A 15270-nucleotide genomic window follows, 5' to 3' on the forward strand; every position below is an offset into this window, starting at 1 on the left:
CAATATATAGCTTCTTTGCCAATCATCAATTGACTCTAAGTGCCTGGGTTTATTTTTGAGTCTTTGAGTCTGTTCAGTTTGGTCTTTTGTTGTTGTGATGGAGTCATCATTGTATATGTAATCTGGTTTTTGCAAACAATATTTGTAGTGAGTGTATGACTGTAGAAGCAGATAAGTAAAAGTGAAGGTTTTTTTTTTTAAATTACCTAAGAGGATGAGAGACTGAGGGAGGTAGCATAAGAGTGGGTTCAGACTATCAGAAAAAAGTCAAGATGATATGCAGAAGGTGAAAAGATTTAAGACTGACAGTACAAAAATTAGTGAACATGAGATAAGTTAGCGAATTTCTTATTTATTTATTATTGTCAAGGTGATATACAGGGGGATTACAGTTACATAAGGAAGACAATAAGTACATTTCTTGTCTAACTTGTTACTCCCTCCCTCATTTTTCTCACACTTCCTACCCCCAAACTTCCCCCAAGTTGTACAGATCACTCCCAACATACTCTCTTGTATCACTGTTGCCTTGGTTCCCCCTTAGTCCTTTGTCTCACCATTTTGTTGTTCCTCTTCCCCTCCACAATACGGACAAACATATACATAAAACCCAGGGTAGCAAAATCAAATACAGTGACAACAAGGGATAAAGCATAGGGGAAGAACACACAAAAGAATTACAAGAAATCACATAGTACATTTAAGAAAAGAAAAACCTCTTGTGTCTATGTCTTGGAGTTCATTTTGTTTAGCATCATCTTATATGGTGATGTGTACTTAAGCTATTAAGCTATTCTGCTCATCCAATAAGATTATCCTAGACATATACTAATTATTGCAAATAAAGAAAACCACGGAATCTATGTTTCTTTGGGTCTGGCTTGCTTCACTTAATATAATTTTTCCAAGTCTTTTCATTTCCTAACAAATGGGGCAGTGCCATTCTTTCTGATGGAAGCATTCCATTGTGTGTGTGTGTGTGTGTGTGTGTGTGTGTGTGTGTGTGTGTGTATGTGTGTGCCACATTTTCTTGATCGATTCATCTACAGAGGGGTATCTGGGTTGGTTCCATATCTTAGTTATGGGGAATAAGGCTCCTATAAACACAGTTCTGCTGGTCGTTTTAGTATGGCCTTCATTGTGATCATTTGGGTAAATGCCCAGAAGTGGATTGCTGGGTCATAGGGGAGAGCTCTATGTGGAGTCTTTTGAGGAACCTCTATACTGCTTTCCAAAGTGGTTGAACAAGTTTACACTCCCACCAACAATGAAGTAGGGTTCCCTTCTGTCCACATCCCCTCCAGCATCTGTTGTTGTTAGAGTTATTGATTATAGCCATTCTAGCTGGGGTGAGGTGGAATCTCAATATTATTTTGATTTGCTTTTTTTTTTATGTAGAGAAGCTGAGTATTTCTTCATGTGCCTATTGGCCATTCTTATTTCTTCTTCAGAGAAGTCTCTCTTTGAGTTTTTAGTCCACTTGTTAATGGGAAAGTTGCTTCCCTAGGGATTTGTTGTTGGGGGATTTAATTTCTTGAGTTCCAGGTATATTTTAGATATGAGACCCTTGTCCATTGTATGGCTAGTGAAGATCTTCTCCCAATCCTTAGGCTTTCTATTGATCTTGTTAGGTCTGTCCTTTGCCATGCAGAAGCTCTGCAGTTTCATGCAATCCCATTTGTTCAACCTTTCTTTGATTTATTGTGTTTCTGGGTCTTTATTAAGAAAATTTCGGCCTGTGCCACGGAGCCCTAGAGTTTTTCCTATTCCTTCCTGTAATGTTTCCAAGGTGTGTGCTTTTTACCTCACTGTATTTGATCCATTTGGAGTTGATTTGGAGTTAAAAAGGCTCTAACTTTAGAAGTTTATAAATTTCTAAGTATCAAATAAAGCAATAGCATGTGCTCAAAATTGTCTATTGTTTAGAGTAATTATTTAAATTTGCAGCTGACTACTGTATTCTAGGACCCCATTGTAGTATCTGGAATAGAAAAAAATGACCGAAATTTTTTTTTCCTCCATCAATCCAGAAATAGACTCCCCCCACCTCCCACCCACTACTCCCTGTCCCACATTTCTTCTCTCCCCACTCTCACCCCTAAGTCTTGAACTCTGAGCCTGGGCTTTGTCCTTAAGCTTCTTTTGCTCAATGTTAACACCCTACTACTTGAGCCAGAGCATCACTTCTGACTTTTTTGTGATTAACTTGAGATAAGGGTCTCACAAATTTCCTGCCTGGGCTGGCTTCAAACCACAATCCTCAGATCTCGGCCTCCTGAGTAGCTAGGATTACAGACGTGAGCCACTGGCATCCAGCTCAAATATACTTTTAATATAGAATCTTTGCAGGGAAACGGTCCATTATAAATGTCAAAACTCCTTCAGAATGATATGTTCACATATATAGATAATTTTCCTAACTGAAACTTGCCTATCACAAATATCATAGTCCATATGATACCTGAATGTGTGTCTACATTAGCAGTTCAAAATAAATAGTTATTAAAAGGAAGTTAGTGTTTATTCAGAAATACCTTTCCACATATGCATATCATACATCATTATCTTAGAGTGAGTAAAAGTTTCCAACCATATCAATAATTTTTCTCCTTTCAATACAAAATTAGAAGGATCAAAACAAATGTCTGATTAGCTTTCCATGTTGTTTTGAAGATGTAATACACTGCTATTTTAAATTGTTGATGGGATCCTGGAGGCATAGGGTAGTAGTCAGCTGTCCTGAAACGGGAATTGGTTCAGGTCAAAGAAGCAAATCTCCCATCATAATCTCCTCCCTGTTTTCTGATTCTCAACACCTATAACTTTATTTCTTAGCACCACAGCCTTTTTAATGAAGCTATTAGTCAAGAACCTTTTTCAATTACACCTACCATTGAAACATACCAAAACATCTCTCCAGCTAATCACAGTTACTAACATTCAGTGTTCTTAGGAAATTATACTGATGATAGTAAAATGTAATATTTTCCTTTTTTGGTGATTGATTCAATCTAGTTATGTTAGAATAAATTTATAAGACAGTTGACACACAGGTTTGCAAAGCCCTCTGGGAGTGTGGTTGTTATTGCTGTTGTTTCGTGTTTTGTTTGTTTTTGTCGGTTATGGGGCTTGAACTTTGGGCCTGGGTGCTGTCCCTCAGCTCTTCAGCTCAAGGCTAGAGCTCTACCACTGTAGCCACAGCGCCACTTCTGGCTTTTTCTGCTTATGTGGTGCTAAGGAATCGAAACCAGGGCCTCATGCATGTGAGGCAAGCACTCTATCACTGAGCCACCTTCCCAGCCCCCCTCTGAGAGTTTTAATATCTGCTAATTAAACAAAATTCCTTGATTGAGTTGTTGACTATTAGAGATAATTTCATAACTGTTAAAAAATGACAGTGACCTTGCTTTCATTGTCACAGGAAGAAGTGAGCTCATCCAAACAATCTCTACTGACAATAAAAATCTTTGTATCTCAGAATCTTCCTCAGTGTAACAATTTTACACTGGCCTAACAACATCTACAATTATATATATGTTTTTAATTTTTTTTTTGTCGGTCATGGGGCTTGAACTCTGGGCCCGGGTGCTGTCCCTTAGTTCCTCTGCTCAAGGCTAGCATTCTATCATTTGAGCCACAGCACCATTTCTGAACATCTGCAATTTTAGAACCAATGTAAAAGGTAAAAATAATATCTGACTAAGAACTAGGAATCACTTTTACAATCCCATAAATTTAATTAAAAAGAGAAGAGTGGAAGGGAAAGCAGGAAGAAAAGGAGGAGAAAAGGAAGAGTAGGGCTGGGAAGGTGGCTCAGTGGTAGAGCGCTTGCCTTGCATGAATGAGGCCCTGGGTTCGATTCCTCAGCGCCACATAAGCAAAAAGAAAAAAAAACCAGAAGTGGCGCTGTGGCTCAAGTGGTAGAGCGCTAGCCTTGAGTTGAAGAGCTGAGGGACAGCACCCAGGCCCAGAGTTCAGGCCCCAAGACCCGACCCCCCAAAAAAGGAAGAGCAAAAGAAAGAGGAAGAGCTAGAAGAGGTCTTAGAAGTCATGTCCTCTCCAGAGAGGATAAGGTTCTATTTTTAAATGCAAACTTTAAGGTTGGACAAATATGATCAGATTCTAGTCACTCCCCTGATTGTGTTTACTTGGCAACTTGTTTAATTCTCTGAAGCTTAGCATTGTCACATGTAAAAGAGGTAGTAGTGCTACCATCTGATAACTTTTTTTTTTACAAGATTACCATGAGATCAATGAATGCAGCATAAAGCCCTTGGCAAAGGGCTTTTTATATCATTGTCATTAGATAGATGTTAACTGCCACCAACCCTAGTAGTGACTCTTTGACTTTTAGGACAAAACTCTTTCCCCATAATCACTAGTGCTCTTCAGCTTGAACATTTCCAGGCAATGTCAGCTGATAACTTACAAAGAATGACTGCAACTGCTTTACTGGCTTTTACCATATTTTATACACAAAATTGACTTCAGAGTTGATGTCCCTTTAACTGTTACATCTAAGAGTTTCTCTTACATTGCAGTCAATTCAGTCCATAATTCTGCTTCTTATGTACAAGTGGGAAAAACTTCAATTAAATGTAAATCAAGGGAACTATGTGGGTAGAAATTTTCAATACTGGCTCTGATCATTTTTTTTATTTTACTGTTTATTTTATTCAGGATTTTATGATGAAATATATCTAGACACTTTAACTCTTTTATCTCAGTGTCTATCAATTATGTGTCTTAAGAAGATCAGTGACTTTCTTATATAAAGTCAAACATTAATTTAGATAAAAAAGTTTTAGTAGATGAATCAGCTTTGCATTTGGATGCATCTGTATGCTCTGTAAGAATATATTCTTGCGTAAAAGTGCATGGTGAATTTAATCAAATAGAATATTACTGCATGCCTGCCATCTCACCTACATAAGAGGTAAAAACAGGGGAATAAATAAACATGGTTCAAGGCCAGCCCTAGGGAAAGTACAAGACCCTATCTGGAAAATAAACTTACAAGCTTTTCAGGTAGTATTTTGCTCAAGTAAAGCATGTACCTAATAAATCTGAGGGCTGAAGTTCAAATCCCACTACTACCAAATGAAGCATAGATTGGATTTAATCAAAACAATAGAGCAAGAAATCATAATAAAAAGATTTAAACTTTCTGCTCATCCTGTGTTCCTCAGTTGTCCAAGAATAATTAATTTCTAGACTTCTCCTGTTTCTGAAGAATTTATGACAATATTACAAAATGTGTTGTCATGGGCCAAAGACTTTACTTTTTCCTTTTTATTCACTACATATTAAAATGTAAGGCATATTTCTTTAATAAAGAACAAACCCATGGAATCAATGAGCTTGTGAATTTTTTCAAACACCTATTATTAACTCATTAAAAGAAAGATTTGCAAAACCAGACCAAAGAATTATAATAATGTGCAGACAATCAGCACATAAAAAAATCTAAAAATTCCTGATGTGTGTATAAATGGATGAAATTATTTTCATCCACTCAAATTCTTAGCTAATTAGTTCTAATTCTCTTCACAGGTGTAGAAAAAAAACTTTTTATGATGCTTATATGTGCAAAATATATTGGTAATATTTTGAAGTTTGACTCATGAATTGTATGCTTCTAGAGACCAGTAATCTATAAAAATGCATTGGTAACTGTATGATAGAGCTGTATATTCTCAAAAATTACTAGATTGTTGGTAATATGTGTGTTTTCACAGACATGCTTTATGTTCTATTCTCAATAATAAAAAAAACAATAATTCTCATCAAATCCTCTGTCAACCTATCCTATTCGGTACACAAAATATTTTCTCCTTCAGCTTCAAAAATGAATAGACTGCATATTCAACCTTATAATACAACCCAGAATACAAAGGACAAAGTGTTTTGTATGTAATAGATCCTGCAGGCAAAGGCATTGTGGCATTACATACTCCTTTTCATCAAAATATAGAGGATGATATACAAACACCATCATATTTTGAGGGAGAAACATATTGAGTCATTTTTGTATTACATATTCTACACCTAAAAGGAAAGCCAGGTGATTGTTTTCATTAACCTTTCATTCCCACAGAAGGGCAAAATCAATAATAAATTTATTCAGTCAACTGAAAGGCAATTTCATGCAATTTCAGTTGTGATTCCTTTTTCATAGATTTTTTTTGGTGTCTCACAAATTCTAATAAATGTATGACCCACCCAAATACAGTCTTTGTGGCTTTTCAAAGTCATTGAGTAATTGTCTCTTTATAGCTAGATAATTATCATTCTAAAGATACACATCGTTTTATATTATAAGGCGGTATTTAATTCAGCAGGTTGCTAATATTTCCTAAAAGCTAGATGTATGAGAGTTTCTGTTTTTAAACACTCTAGATCATTGACCTGAATGTTATAACCATTTGCAGCCCAATTTTATGCCTGTTAGAAGCCAGTGACATAGCAGCAATTTTCATCCTCTTGGTTTACTGGCTTTATTGTTAGTGTTATCCCAAAGCATGGACTGATAACCTTCTGTCAATTATCAGCCAGCCAGCAGTAATTTTAGCTCAAGTAAGGTTTTTATGAACATGTCAAAATTCCTTTTCCTTTTCTTTTTTCCTTTTCCTTTTTAAAGTACAGCATACTTCTTCCAGGCACTTGTGTATTTAAAACAAACAAGCAAAAATATTTTTATCTTGTCTATTTTCTGAATGGGGAATTCAAATTCTATTTGTTTGTACTGTTTGCCAGCAAAAGTTATCTTGACATAAAAATGAATTTCCATAGCAATTCAGGCAATTAAGCAGTAAAAGAAAAAAATCTCAAGAAAAAGAAGATATATATTACCATATAATGTATACTATATAACATACAATTATTTATTATAACATATAATATGAAAGCATAGTTATTATAAATATAATACATAACGTATAATTATATATTTATATATCATATTTAATTATATGCTATGTATTATATATAAACTTACTTTCAGGTAAGCTCTTCACATCTATATCCTCCATAGACAGGCAGTTCTTCTGAGCTCCATGTGTGGTGCTGGCTGGGAAGCTGGCTAGCCATGGAGCATCTTCAAAATGCTTTCACCTGCTCTGTCCATGAGTCAGCCTTTGTAATCTTCATTTGTGTAGCCCATTGGCAATATGGTCTTGCTACATTTCGTTTCCCCTACTGATGCATGTGTTATCACTTATTTACATTTTTGGAATTGTTTTATTTTCAGATTTAGTAGAGTTTGAACTCAGGACTTCACACTTGAGAGGCAGGCACACTACAGCCTGTGTCAAGTCTCCAGACCTTTTTGCTTTCGTTACAGGTCTTTCTCACATTTTTCCAAAGTTGCCCTCAACCAGCAATCCTCCTCTTTACCCTTCCCAAATAGGTGGGATTATATGTGTACATCACCATGCCCACCTTATTTTGAATCTTTAAACATTTCACATGAACTTTAAGTGCATGCGCGCATCTCTTAAATTAAAACAAAACCTGAAGGCATACCTATAACCATTGTTTGAGACTTAGAGCAAACCCATTTTCCTGGGTTGCTGAGGCATACTGATCTCTGATCTCATTATAACAAAAAGATGGCTTGACTATATAAATAGCCAATGAGACTGAGGTAGCAATACAAATGAAACTAATTGTCATAGTTTCTTCAATAAATATTCATAACAGACATGGCTATGCATCAGCCACCACTCCAAGAATTAAACTTAGAGCACAAAACAATATAAACCTCACATAAGATATACCCTAACATGTTTATTCAGGTGACACAGTGCTAACATAGTTTATAAACATCACAATGTTTTAAAATAGAGTGTAACAAAATTGGAAAGGATTTACCAACCATTGTTCAACTATGTAAAGTATGTGTTTTGCAAAGAGGAATCAATTACTTTGGCATGTTTTATTCATACCTCTATATACATCCAGAGCTATTCCTACTGCTGAAATGATGCTATTACCTAATAGATATACATTTCTTAAGATCTCTCACGAAATGCAGTACTCTTTGTTACAGTAGATGGAGTCACTTTTTAAGTCTTAGACCTTCAAAAAATTGCAAGGATTGGATTAACCACAATACATTTTTCTCCTTTAGGCAAGCTTTGATAAACTAATCCAGACTCTCTGATCTTCCCTACCAAATACATTAGTTTTCAAAACTAACTTACTGTTCTGCATTAGACAGTAGATACAGCATGTAAATAAGGAGACCTTGACTTTGAAGTAATATAGCCTTGGGCATATATCCTTAATCTTCTGCTTGTAGGCTAGTAGACTTAGGCAACTTCTGCAACTTTCTTAAGCCTTGGCTCATTCATAAAGTTAAATTAAAAATGTATTTCAACTAGTTCTGGTAAGAGACTATAGCCCTGGCTATTCATAATGCTAAAGCACAAGGATCAGGCTTTTGAGATAGGTCTGGGCACCATAGTATAATATCCTTCTTGGGATCCTAAAATGCCTTGCATTTTCAGTCAAAAAATGTAAGAGGCTGGTAAAAGTATATTAGGTCTTTTCCTCAGTTGACTAGGTATGTAGAAAAGAAAGAGTGAAATCTAATGTGTTGGGATTCTTATTCCGTGAATTCCAAATGTGAGATATAGTTCAGTCACATGTAACTTCTTAATTAGTATGTCTGTTTTTCAACAACTATAATGCCATACATTATTATTCTGTTTCATCAAAATTTCAAGATAATCTGAGGGTTTGGGCTCTAATGTGGTTTTGAATAAAACATAAGAATATAGGCAATAGCATTTTTAGACATCCTTGCAGGAAGGATATTCTAGGTTGGATAATAAATTACTAAATCTCCCATTTGAAATCAGAAAGTAAATAATCTATATGCTATTATTTAAAATAACAATTCTCTTTGACCAGAAAAGCTGCAGAAGGTCTTATGTCTGTTACAAAAATGCTGTGAAACAGTTAACATACAAGTACTCATCTTACTTAATTCCCTTTCCCATGAGTTATTTAGTTAAGACTTTGATAGTTTCCATTTCTTAGCTTTCCCAAATTACCATATTGAAAATATCAGAAGTACACTCTTAAACATGCAAGCCACACACACACACACAAACACACACACACATGCATGTACACACACATATACATACTTCTATCAGTAACTATCACAGGACCCTATTTCTATTTCTTTGTTTTGTATAATTCTTCTCTTTGGTTTCTTACTTGTTTCATAATCCCTCATACTACACTGTAAGAATCTGGAAAGCAACCCCAGTGTCTACCCTTGTAATTTCCTGTTTCTCATCCTTACAGGAAAGAATCTACAATAGACTTGAGTGTAGGTTCTCAAGGGTAAGTCAATGGGAAGAAATCAGATGGAAAGATTGAAAGAAGAGAGTAGGAGTAAGACAGAGAGATAAGAATCTAGGTTTTAGTAAAGTCACTTGGAGATTTGTAAGAGGAGGCACTTAACCTCTCAAGCTCCATTTATTTCTCTATTAGCTCTTGTAAAAAATCCACTTGTGGTTTCAAATTCCAAAGTCCTTTGCTCAGAAGAAACTACCTGGTATAAAGTTCCTAAGTCAGGAAAAACACACGATGGAGGCCATTTTCTTTTTTTCTAATGTTCACATCATGCTGATTATTTCACATTTTACATTTCCTTACTATGCTGATGTATTTCTTAAATACATTTCAGATTCAGTGTGTTTAGAATCCAGGTTTATATAAATTTTTCCCATATTTAATCTTTGTGTTCCTTGGCTTCATGACTCTACATAAAACATCATCCAAATTTTTTCTTCAATAAGAAAATAATTTCCAAAAAAGTGAGTATTTTAGTTGTGTTTCTACCTTGTAAAGACAAAAAGATTTTGGTAAAAATTTTATAGATACTTTAAGTACTTTTAGACAAAAAATTACAATATTCCCACAATTCAACATTTTTATGGTCAATATTTTTTACTATATTATCTTATTCTTTATGAGTCCTTCTTAGAACTACTTACAGAACAAAGATTTCAGTGTCATTGATATCTGTTAAAGGGAAAATCAATGAAATATATGCTAATATTATTATGATAGTGCAAGTTTTAAGTAGACTATGGTGCATCACTGCAATAAAATGAAAAAAAATTCAAAATATACTTGTATAAGTTACATCATACAGGAAAACAAACTTAGATCAAAGCAAAAATATTTGACAAAATTGCATCCATGTTATAAGTCAAATTACATAAAATTAGAGGGAAATAAAATATTCCCAGAAAGAAAGTAAATATACATGAAATTTTTTTTATTATATACTCTCTTGTATTTCAAATCAATTAAATTTTGGCATTCAGGATTGTACCCAGAGCCTCATTCATGCTAGGCAAGCACTCTACCATTGAGCTAGTGTAAACTCAATTCCTGGTATTCAGTAGATTTTTAATCTTATGGATGAGTTAGTCATTTTCACAATCACTGTCACTCAACTGCCATATAATGGATATTGTCAGTGACCTGACAACCAGAAATGGTTCGGGAAACAATAGCAAGCCATACAGGGCTATAGAATTAAGGAGAGAAGAAATGTTTCCTGGAGAGAACAGCCTTCTACCTAAAGGGTGGTGTAAGAGGGAATATAAACCTGATGTTTGAAAAATTCCAATTAAATAAATGCAGTTTTACTGTGATTTTTAACAAGTTTTCCATTCATTATATGTAATAAGCAATAGATTAAACACTTTTCCCTACCACCAGAAATGCATATTAGTAGTCTAGTTGTGACACTTCTTTCTGGAAAGCAAATCTGTAACTTTGGCTGTTCTGAGAAGTTGTACTACATTGTCTGGAAATGCATTCTCTGGAATGTGATATTCTGCCAATTTGGGAATGCCATACATGTATATGTTCCTGTCTTAGAAGAGAGTCGCCTTACATTTTGCAAATTAAAGATAATAAATTGCTAAGTAGAATCAGCAATACTAATCATAAATTCAATATTTCTAATCTTTCTTTTTCTGTACTGGGCACTAAACTCAGAATCTTATGCTTACTAATCTACCACTCTATCATTTGATCTATGTCTTTAGTTCATTTTCTTTCTTTCTTCTTTTCTCTTCTTCTCATTCATTGTTGTTTTTTCTAAACCAATAGCAAGCCACAATCCTCCTACTTCTTTCCCAGAGTAGCTAGTATATCATAAATATGTTCTGTTATGCCCATATACTGTATTTCTTACTTAAATCCCAATAATTTCCTCAAATTAAGTTGGTAATAGGAAAGTGAAAAACCATTTTTGACAGTAAAGAATAGTAATATACATATGAAAGACTAGGATAAAAGTCTAAAGTATGTCAGAAGAGTCTTCTCTGGATCCATAACAGGGAGATTCTAATATGACTACAGAATTTTTTTTAATGGAAGAAATTAACAGGCATAAAATTCAAAGTGACTGCTTCCTTAGTGAAAAGCATCCTAATGAATGAACTTTATTCTGAAGGCATCTCAGATAAGGACCTCAAGAAGGAAATTGGAGTGACCAGACTTCTCATAGGATGTGTGCGATGCTTGTATTAATCATCTTAACATATCCACTGGCCTGCGGGCAACATTAGGTGGATTTCTGGATTGGAACAAAGTTAGACTTTAAAAATAGAAAGTTTGCCATAAGTATTCCATTTTGTCTTTTTCCTTCTCTTTCCTTTTACAATGTCTATGTTAAGGCCTTAGTGCAGTATGTATGTATGTATGTATGTATATATATATATATATATATATATATATATATATTCCAAATTAGGATCCCAAAGTTTAGCAAAGGTCCCTGGCTCATTACCATTTATTCTCTAAGGTCACCTGCTCCATCAACATGTAGCACCCTCTGGAAGAATGTTTTACCTGGTTAGAGAGTCCTCAGTACCACATACTTAGTATTGATAACTATTTCCCCTGTGATAGACTTCATCATGTAATCCTTGAACATCTCTACTGTTTGGAATGAGTCTAGTAACAACTACATGGCTATTAAATGTGTGTTTGTGTTCAAACTTTTATATCACAGTGCTTTGAAGCAATTTTAAAAGAAAAGGAACGTGCTGATTAGACATTACTAAAGGGAAAATTTGAGATTCAGTCTGCAAAATTTCATAGTTTTAACCTGAATATTGCACCTTTTATGCCCAGTGAGTAGAAATATTTGACTAGACCTCAGTTTCATCATCAGGAAAATAGAGATAATGTTCTCATGTATTATGCATACATAGTTACTGCACCAATCATAAGAATCACAAGAATTGAAAAGCAAATTGAGAATCTTACACATGAAGAACAATATTTCTTTTACTACAAATGAGCTCATTCATTTGGCTAATATAATAGTATGGAAGATTTAAAGTTTAATTCTTTCATCCATGTTCTTCTGAAACAAATCAAGTGATAGAAGGACCAAAAAGCCCAGGAGGGAATTTTCTTCCAAGTTTTTCATTATTTTCAATAAATTGATAGCAGAAGGCATGCTCCCCCAATTAATTTTTTAGAAACAGTGAATGTTCTCTTCAAACAAATCATTAAATTATCTATTGTTTTCCACTATCTTTTTTATAACATTTTATGGTGTTGCTTGTGCAATATACACATCAATTATTACATCCCACACTTACAAATGTGTCTGGAGCTCAATGATTTAGGTCTCTCAGTTCATTTCCAAGATGATATTAGTATTTTGACAGAGCTTTTTCCTGTGGGTGAGTCCTTCCAATACAACAGAGAATTACCAAAAACAAACTCTTGGAAGAACAGGCAGCATTTCTGTGATTTTTCAGCTGGGTAATTCCTGAAAGTCCCTTAAGAAGCATGAAGAAAGTCAACTTTTGGAGTTCTGCCGTGCAAACTGAAGCATAACATTGCCCCAAGAGATAAGAAACTCTACAAGACGGAAATGGAATCAAGTCACTGCGATATCAGCAAGCAGCTCTTTGTCACTTTTTGTAGTAATTTTGTGTGACAACCTCTAAGGACATTCAGTATATGTCATATTTCAAGACTGCAAATAATTTGTTAACCTTTAATCGAAAAAATAGGAGAGTATTTCCTGTATCCAATATCACATTCCATCCAAAAGAAAAAAAATCATTGCTTGAAGCTTTGCTTGGAAATCAAATTATTCATTCTGAAATAACATTGAAATTTATAGCATAATAAGAGTATTCCCTGTAGAATTTTTCTCATCATAATACTGACAAGGCGACATTACTAGTGGCACAGTGGAAATAAGTAATTCACTAGGAAGTGACAATATCCTTCTATTTAGTTGCTGAGTTTTTATCTAAAAGAAGAAGAAAGGATTTTGTTCTTGGAGTTACTCTTAGCACATTGTTAACTTTCATTTAAAAATTAAAAACTTATATATAAAAAGCAGTTGAACAAGTCACAATGTAGCTACTATGAGATAATTCATCTGAGTTCAATAGCCCTTAGTTTGAGCTAATTAGGTAATTGGTTTCTTTGTTTTATTTATTTGATCATTTTTCTCCTTTGGAGATAGGGTCTCCCTATGTAGCCCAGACCAGTCTCAAACTCAAAATTTCCTTGCTTCTGTTATCTTAGATAATAGATGAATGTTACTATGCCTGGCCAGTATGTCTTTAAAATGGAGAAAACCAGAGAGGTGGATGTGGCTTAGTGTAGAGCAACTGGCCAGCTTTCAAGTACCCTGGGTTAAGTCCTTAAAGGTAGCAGGAAGATGAGAGGATGAGGAAGAAATGAACTGATAAAGAAATTATCTTTGGCTCTTTCACAAGTGTTAATCTGTTTATTACCAGGTAAAGACAGTAAATGTCTAAGGGCTATGTTTCCTTGCAAACATACTTCATTATTTGAATCATTTCCAGATATGCTTCTTTTCATCATTGCACCCCAATAAATTTCTACAGATCATAAATCTAATAATTTAATGTGTCAAAGAAAATGAGTCTGTTGTAACAAAGTTTTAAAACAGAACTGACTCATTCTCATATCTCACTTTTGGTAACCATTACATGTAATGTCAGTCAGGATATAATTACAGAGAAACAAATGCCTTCTGGTTATAGTGGAAAGTGTATTTAAAGTTCAGAGCAAACTATGTAATCATTAGGAGGAGGACTAAATCATTGTCTTCAGAGACAGATGGAATTCAATGCAACTAAGAAAATCATGGCCACCACCGGAAGTATTATACTCTCCAATAGATAACTCCACTGTACTTGCTGAGTCTATACTTCCCCAGTTCTGAGTAACAAGCCAGCAGCCGCCATATTGACAACATCTCTGAGGAAGGAGATAGATGTTTTGAATGGATGTGTCTGAAAAACGCATGTGAAAAAATTGCCTGCACACCGAAAGTATAGAGATATTTGATTGTACCCTTTTGATATAAAGCTATATTTTGACATGGAGCAGTGACAACAAGAATCACACTAGTGATTTACTTCTAAGTCTGTGACATCTTCTGAAGGATATCCATTGCACACTATATTTCTAATTGCAGTAATCAGTCTTTAGTCATGAAATCTGAAGTGTGTTTTCTCAAGTTCATGCCTCATAGCATTGAAGATGATTATTAACAAAGTGCCCAGAACACCATCCTGCTATTACCTTTTGAATTTCATAATTGACTTACTTATTCATTCTTAGTTGTGCTTCTTTGCTTTATGAAATAAACCTAAACAGCGCATGAAATTCCCTTTTGTGATTCTGCCATGTTTATCATGTCTTGGTACAAAACAAAATATAAAAACTTGGAGTTCTTCAAATGTTTTCCTTAATTTCTGTAGTTAACACTGGCCTCTCTCCCAAAGCAACCTCACAGTCACTTCTGTATATTGTTCCCCACAGTAGATTATTTAGATAGATAGACAGACAGACAGACAGAGAGACAAATAGATCTCACAACACATATGTATACACAGCTTATCAATTTTTCAAAATGTATAAAATAAATATAGCAAATTTTCATTAAAAATAAATGATTTATATAAAATTTGACTTTGGAGTACTAGAAAGTTATTTCTCTAGTCAATTATTCACACTCTAGCCTTCATTCAGTTATATATCTAGACAATTTTGTTTACAACATGTATTAAGATAAAAAAATTCAACTTTGCTCTTCTTTAAATAACTTTGAATTCTAATACTAAAATAGTACCATTTTATATTAATTGTAATCTCTCAATTCATAACTGTGCACAATTATTACTCACCAAATAAAAATAAAGTAAAACAAAAAAGATCAGTTTTTAA

The sequence above is a fragment of the Dipodomys ordii genome, unplaced genomic scaffold (assembly GCF_000151885.1).
Source record: "Dipodomys ordii isolate 6190 unplaced genomic scaffold, Dord_2.0 Scaffold34, whole genome shotgun sequence".
NCBI lineage: Eukaryota > Metazoa > Chordata > Mammalia > Rodentia > Heteromyidae > Dipodomys > Dipodomys ordii.